Here is a 6,775-nt window from a genome sequence, read left to right as displayed (position 1 = left end):
GAAACGCCTCGGCCACTACAAAGCTTCGAATCAGGCCTCCTTGGTGGACATTTCCACATTGGTGACCCCGACGTGATCTGAACACGCACACGTGCACGCGCTGACATGCACACGCTTGCACACGCTCACACACGCTCCTGTACACGCTCACACACGCTCCTGTACACGCTCACACACGCTCGCCACACGCTCACACATAGCAGCACCGAGCAGCATCGAGCAGCACACAGAGCAGCGACGAGCAGCACAAGCAACATTGAGCATCACCGCGTTCGTTCCTAATATTTATCATTCCGACGTAATCCGTTGGATCGCGCCCTCATTGGGGGGAAGTCCTGTGGCGACTCGCCACTAGAGGTCCACGGGACTCACTCGGTTCGTGTAAGCGCTGCATCGCGCGAATTTTCCTTCAAATAGAATATCATACTGGATTCATTCCAGGCGTCTAAGACAAGTCCCCCACTACATCGCCTTACTGATGAGTCTAGTAGTGTGGGACCAAGACGAAACGCCGCGGCCGACTACAAAGCTTCGAGTCAGGCCTCCTTGGTGGACATTTCCACAGTACATACGTTTATACATACGTTTATACGTACATATGTTTATACATACGTTCATACATGTATTACAAAGGAAGGGAAGGGAAAAGAAATCTAAAACGTATTTAAAAAAAAATCTCATATTTTATTTTTTAAACTTGATACGTTTTTTTTGGCGTTGTGACCACCAGTTATGTATTTTAAATATATTTTGTAACGCATAATTCTTAATATGTTTTCCACATCGCATAGTATTGGTAACATCTAGATTATGTAAAGAATCTATATCTTTGTAATCAGCATCCAAGGTCTCAATGGTCAAGTTGTCGCTATCGAGTACATCAGCCAGCTATTCGCGTTTTTCATGTCCTTTAACGTATACGAGAGCCTTATTGTCGTCATTTTCTTCCACACCAATTACAGCCATTGTAATCAGGCGTTTCACCATGGTGTAAGGGATCATCCCGTCTTCCCATTGCAATCCATGATGATAAGCACTCAGCCAGGAAGGGCAATACTTTTCTGATTTTGTCAAGAAACTCCATGGCATAGGACACGTAAAAATGTAATGAGAGAGAATGGCTCCTTTTCTCAACACCGCCACTTCCTTCATGATAAATTTCTTTCCAACGATAAATCCTTGCAGATCCACAAACGTTGGTACGGTCATGGCGAACGATTTTTCGAGACTGCGATCGATTTCGATGAATCGTATATTTTATAGCGTGTCGGAGAATGCACTTAGGTGATTTTACGCACAACGTTGGTCAACGGATTGTACCGAACCACGCGATCGTGTATTATGAGACAATAGGCTGTAGTATTTGCAGGCACATTCTCTTTGCAGTCAAATTCTATGCGTACGTCCACAGTGGCACTCTTGACGGATTCGTTTTGTCGCGAACAATCAATGACTACAAAAGGTCCTTCCTCGGTAAATGAGAGTTGAGTAGCGTTTCGAAGCAATCGTTTCCATAATACTCTCTACGAAAACGGGCGTACATATCAAACAGGACGACGTATCTCTTTTTGCCAAAATCTAGATTTAAATCGTCGTACGGATAAAACGTTGAATTTAAATAAAGTTTCACGTTACTCAAATTACAATCGTCGAACACGCTACCATTTTGTGGCATGACATTTTTTCGACCAGTCTGCACAGCAAAGATAACGTATCGCGGCTTCTCAAGCTGAGTCGCCGTTTTGACGGCCCATGAATGCTTTGTCGTATTCTGTAGCAGAGGATACTCGTACAGATCCCACAAGCGAAAACTGATGCTCAGATAACAACCACTTTTTAATGCTCGCAGCATTGATAATTGATTGATCTCGTTTAACGCAACGTGAGGCATCCGCTACTGTACTTTAAGTAATTCAATTTCAGACTCCGTCACAGGATTTCCCACCAAGCAATTGTTATCGTTGCGCGCTCGTATCACAATCAATTCGTGGCGAGCGTTGACGATCAAGCGTTTGTAATCTTCGCAAAAGCTTAACAGTATGCTGAGCGGTACGCAAAAATTAAAGTGTCCTTCCTCTGTGTCGGATCTAGTGTTCCATCGACCGTTGAGCGCAATCAAAGCTTTATCGTATGTCAGCGACACGTAATTCTTGAACGTACTAGTTATGCCTACGTTTCTGCTGCGGTCAATCTCCACGCCGTTGAGTTCATATCGAATTTCATCAAACATAAACGCCAGGCAATTATTTACAAGCGTCGTTGGCGTCTGATCGTTTTTCTTTTTAACCGTCAATCTTCCTTCGACATAAAGAAAACTTTCGCACGGCAACGTGTACAAATCCTGTTACTGTATAGGTATTCTTATTTCATCGCTGTACCCGAACGTTGTATTGGCGAACGAGTTGTACGTGTGAGTCTCGATCTTGACGATGCGAACGTCAAAGATCGGCTCACCAGTAATATTCAAGATATCAATCATCTCAAAAGTTGCGCACCACGAATCCCAAAGATTGTAAAAATTTAACGTTCGACGTGCTAAGCTTCTTCTTGCTGATGCAGCCGGATGAGCGAGCGTTATCGAGCTGTGACGTAACCGGCCTTGTAAAGAATTCCTTATCTCTCTACGTGCGCTCCACTCCGTTCAATACGAGCATCTCACGCTCCTGTTATCGCTGTCGCTGTCGCACGTGCAATCTGACGGTGATCTCCTCTCTGCGAAAATCGAGCAATCGTCCGTTCTGGTCGACGACGCGAATCGTTAGATCCGTAATGCTCCGTGCGGTGATCGGCAAGTAAATGATCTGCCCGGGCCTTTCCGATATCTTATATCCCGGTGGCACGCTCGGCGAAAATTCGTGTATCGTGTGTGCACCTTTGCCATTGCTGTACGTACCCGCGGTCACGTTACACTCTACGCGTATAACATTTACGTTCATTATGTTGATCGACACGTCTGATTCGTGCCATTTTCGCGGTTGCAGTATACGCTTCGACGAGAATCCCAGCAGCGATCCATTGCTGTTGAGCTTGCCAAAGTTTATTCTGTAGGCGCATCTAATCTCACATCTCATCGTGTTGTAGTTTGCGCGGATTGTTATCGGATTCCGCACCTTCGCCATCGTCGTCATCATCGGTGTCATAGTTGCTATTGTTACTATTGTCACCATGCAAAAGCACTATGTCAACGGTTTCAAGCGCGTCGCGGTGTGAATGCAAAATCGCACGATTCAAAAATTCATTTATGTCTCGTACTTCGTACGAACCTTCGGGAATTGTAATTTCTGCGTCATCTTTGTCGAAATAAAATTTATTGTTTGATTCGTTTACGTTCGGTATCATGAGATAAGTCCCAAAAATCATCACACCGAGCTCGTAATCACCGTCACTCAAATCTATGGCGGGGAAGTAGTTCGCCGCGAGAAGGCTGCTCTTCCCGCTCAGTGTAAGGGTCAACGACATGACGGGAAAAGTATTCGATCAATACTGAGATTTCACGGCACCTCGTCGAGCTTTTTAAATTCACGAACGTCGACCGTTCGTAGGAACCACAGGCACATCTGTTCGCAGAAGCTCTGATCGTACGGCTGATAGGACGTACGATTGTACTCTATAGTCGTAGCACCGTTCCCGAAATATCGCACCAGTTCCTTGGGCGGTCGAAGATTACCAAAGCTGTTGAAGTACCCGACGCGGTTGTTTCTCTTCGCGTACGCTACCCAGTGATTCCCGTCGCATCGTCCAGATTCACGATACCGCTTTCGTTTCGATGCACGCCGCTCGTCAGTAACGCGTTACGCATGAAAACACCCCTAAAATACGGTACACGCATACGTCTCGCGAGCACATCCAATTGCACGTTGGTAGTTGCACCCGAGGGCATTTTTATCGTCTCTTCGTTTTTTTTTCTTCACTGCTACGTCATGTCCGCGTCCATATTTGTGCGGAGCGAGATACAGTCCGCGACCCTGTTCCATCGCGCGATCGTGACGTTGCAACTCTTCGAGCTGACGTCGCGCGGCTTTGTTATCGTTTACCGCTTTCGCCACACTGGACGCTCCTCCAATCAAGGATCCGAGCGCACCCAACATTGGCAGAAACGGTAACTCACCACCTCGTTTCGCTGTCGGTAGTATCCGTTTTTTCACTATCTTTTTCGTTGTGCTTTTCCTCATCGTCTTTTTCAGTTTCATGCCCATGCCGATCTTGGATTTGATTTTCATCGCTGCCCAAACGGCAGCAGCGGCGGCTCTCTCGCTCAAAGCCGAATCTCTCGCGGTGACGCGTCTTAGCGCTTTATCGGCGAGTACCTTGTCCGCCACGTGTCTATCGGTGAGATCGTTGCTCCGCAATGTTGTGTTCTCGGCACGCCGCGTCCAGCGGATTTATACCCGTATCACCTCTGGCTAATCGCTTTGTCAGCCGAGTACCCGGACCGCAAAACTGGAAGCCCGGGATATATAACTCAAAAGGAAGCGCGTTTATCGCTCGATTCAACAGACTGCCGCCCGACGCTGACATTCGTTACAGTCCTTTATCTTCGGTGCCGGACCGTCGATGTGCGTTCGCTGCCACGGTTGATTGTAGTGCTCGTCGCAGCGACGATACGTTCAAACCTCCAAATCCACCTTTAAGTGTCCCGGAAGCTTGTCCACACGTAGTCGATGTAGTCACCGTAAACTCGTAATAGTACGACCTTCGATATATACTGCAACTGCTCGGCGCTCAAATCCAGAATGTCGGAAGGATGATGTAGCGCGAGATACATTTTATTACTGCGCGACTCGCGGATTCGCGCGCCTTTAAATAGGTGGTCGAGAGCGCACAGCCTGTAGTGCGAGCATGAAATTCGTATTGCAACCGCTGGCGATACGCGTCACGAACTGCGACGCGAAATCGCGAATAATGGGAAGCGACGTGGAGAAGCGCAAGCATGGCGAAATGCTGCCGAATACTATATGCGCGATCATTTGCGGCCCGTCAAATTGCGGTAAAACCAACGTTCTCATAAGCTTACTTGAGAGTCCGAACGGCGTACGTTTCGAGAACGTGTACGTCTACTCGAAATCGTTGCAACAGCCAAAGTATCAATATCTCGAAAATTTGTTTACATCTATCGACGAAATCGGCTACTTTACATTCTCCAGCAACAGCGACGTCGTTCCACCGAGCGAGACGCGTCCAAATTCTATTTTTATCTTTGATGACGTGGCATGCGACAAGCAGGATGCGGTGAGAGAATACTTTTCGATGGGTCGCCATGCGAACGTCGACTGCTTCTATCTTTGTCAGACGTACGCGAGGATACCTAAACATCTGATACGCGACAACGCGAACCTGCTGATCCTGTTCAAACAGGATGGTACCAACTTGAAACATGTTTGCAACTATCATGTGAATACCGACATGTCATATGACGAATTTTACGCGTGGTGCCGCGACTCTTGGCAACAAAAATATGGTTTCGTAGTGATAGACAAAGACAGTGCGCTCACAAATGGACGATACAGAAAAGGATTTAACGAGTTCGCGATACCGTAACGTAACCATTCGTCGTCGATACTTAGTCAGAGGCAAACATGGCAGATGTGGGCGAGCGTGAAAAAATCGCGAGGGAGATTGAGAAAACGAGCGAGTCGATACGCAAGAAACATCGCGCTCTAAAAACCGGTAAAATCGAGGAGAGCATCGCGTTGGATAGACATTTTAAAGCTCTTATCGAGCCACTGCGACTTTTCGTCGACAGCCCCGGCGAGCGCGCGACAAAGAGAGAGTCGCGCGACGAAGATGCAGCGTCTGCCCCTAAACGTGAGAGGAAGGAGGAGGAACAAAAGGAGGGAGAAGAAGTGAGCGAGACGTTCGAACCTTCCGCAACTCTGCATAAATCTAGTTATCAATCGCGCGAACCGATAACTTCTACCCCACCTGCCAAAATCGTACCGACGATAGAGTCATTGGAGAACGTTTTCGAAACGACGGAAGACTCGCTAGCGACGAAGGTTCAAAATCAGCTGCAAACGTCGGAAGGTCGAGAGGCGTTACGAGCCAACTTGGGTCCGCTGGGTCAAAAGTACGTCGAGGCTGTCCTGCGGGGAGCGCAAGATAAAGAGAGGGGTATAGATCATGTGTACGGCGTTTACCTACACAAGGATGGATTGATGTTTGGCAATAAACGTTTCGACGTGGGTTGACGCGGACAACATAATTATCGACGGCGTACGATACGCCGGTACCCCCGATCTTTACGAATTGATTTTCAAGAGAATGCCCGACGATGCCCTCTACACGGAAGACGATATGTACAAGTACAAGAGCATGCTATTGATGACGAGCGCGCACAAACACAAGCATCATTCGCAAGGTCGATTATTGAGCAACAGGGGATACAAGTACAAATACATAATCGCGCCGTTGATGTTGATCACCCCCCAAGAAACACTATAAGAAATCTGGAAAAGGATTACCTCACGCAATGGCGCTAAACGACAACGCGATCGATTACGTGCACTGGGACGATCCCAACGAGCTGGTGGATCGTCTACGATTGCTCGACGCTTCGCACCGAGCGGGCAACAACGCTCACGACAACGAGATGCTGTCTATCATCGAGGAAATCCGGGAAGCCGGTCTTATTATAAATTAAATCGTGTATCAATGAAATGTGTCAGTCGAGTGATAACAGCGAGAAAAATATATTATTTTCTTGTGTATTACTCGTCGAATCATGAAAAAGAGATCCGATGAAAATAAAAAAGTTAGCTCCGAGAGACGTCGGCTC

Source organism: Trachymyrmex cornetzi, unplaced genomic scaffold, assembly GCF_001594075.2.
Source record: "Trachymyrmex cornetzi isolate Tcor2-1 unplaced genomic scaffold, Tcor1.1 scaffold191, whole genome shotgun sequence".
NCBI lineage: Eukaryota > Metazoa > Arthropoda > Insecta > Hymenoptera > Formicidae > Trachymyrmex > Trachymyrmex cornetzi.
The sequence above is the reverse complement of the archived record's forward strand: the minus strand, read 5'-3'. Positions refer to the sequence as shown.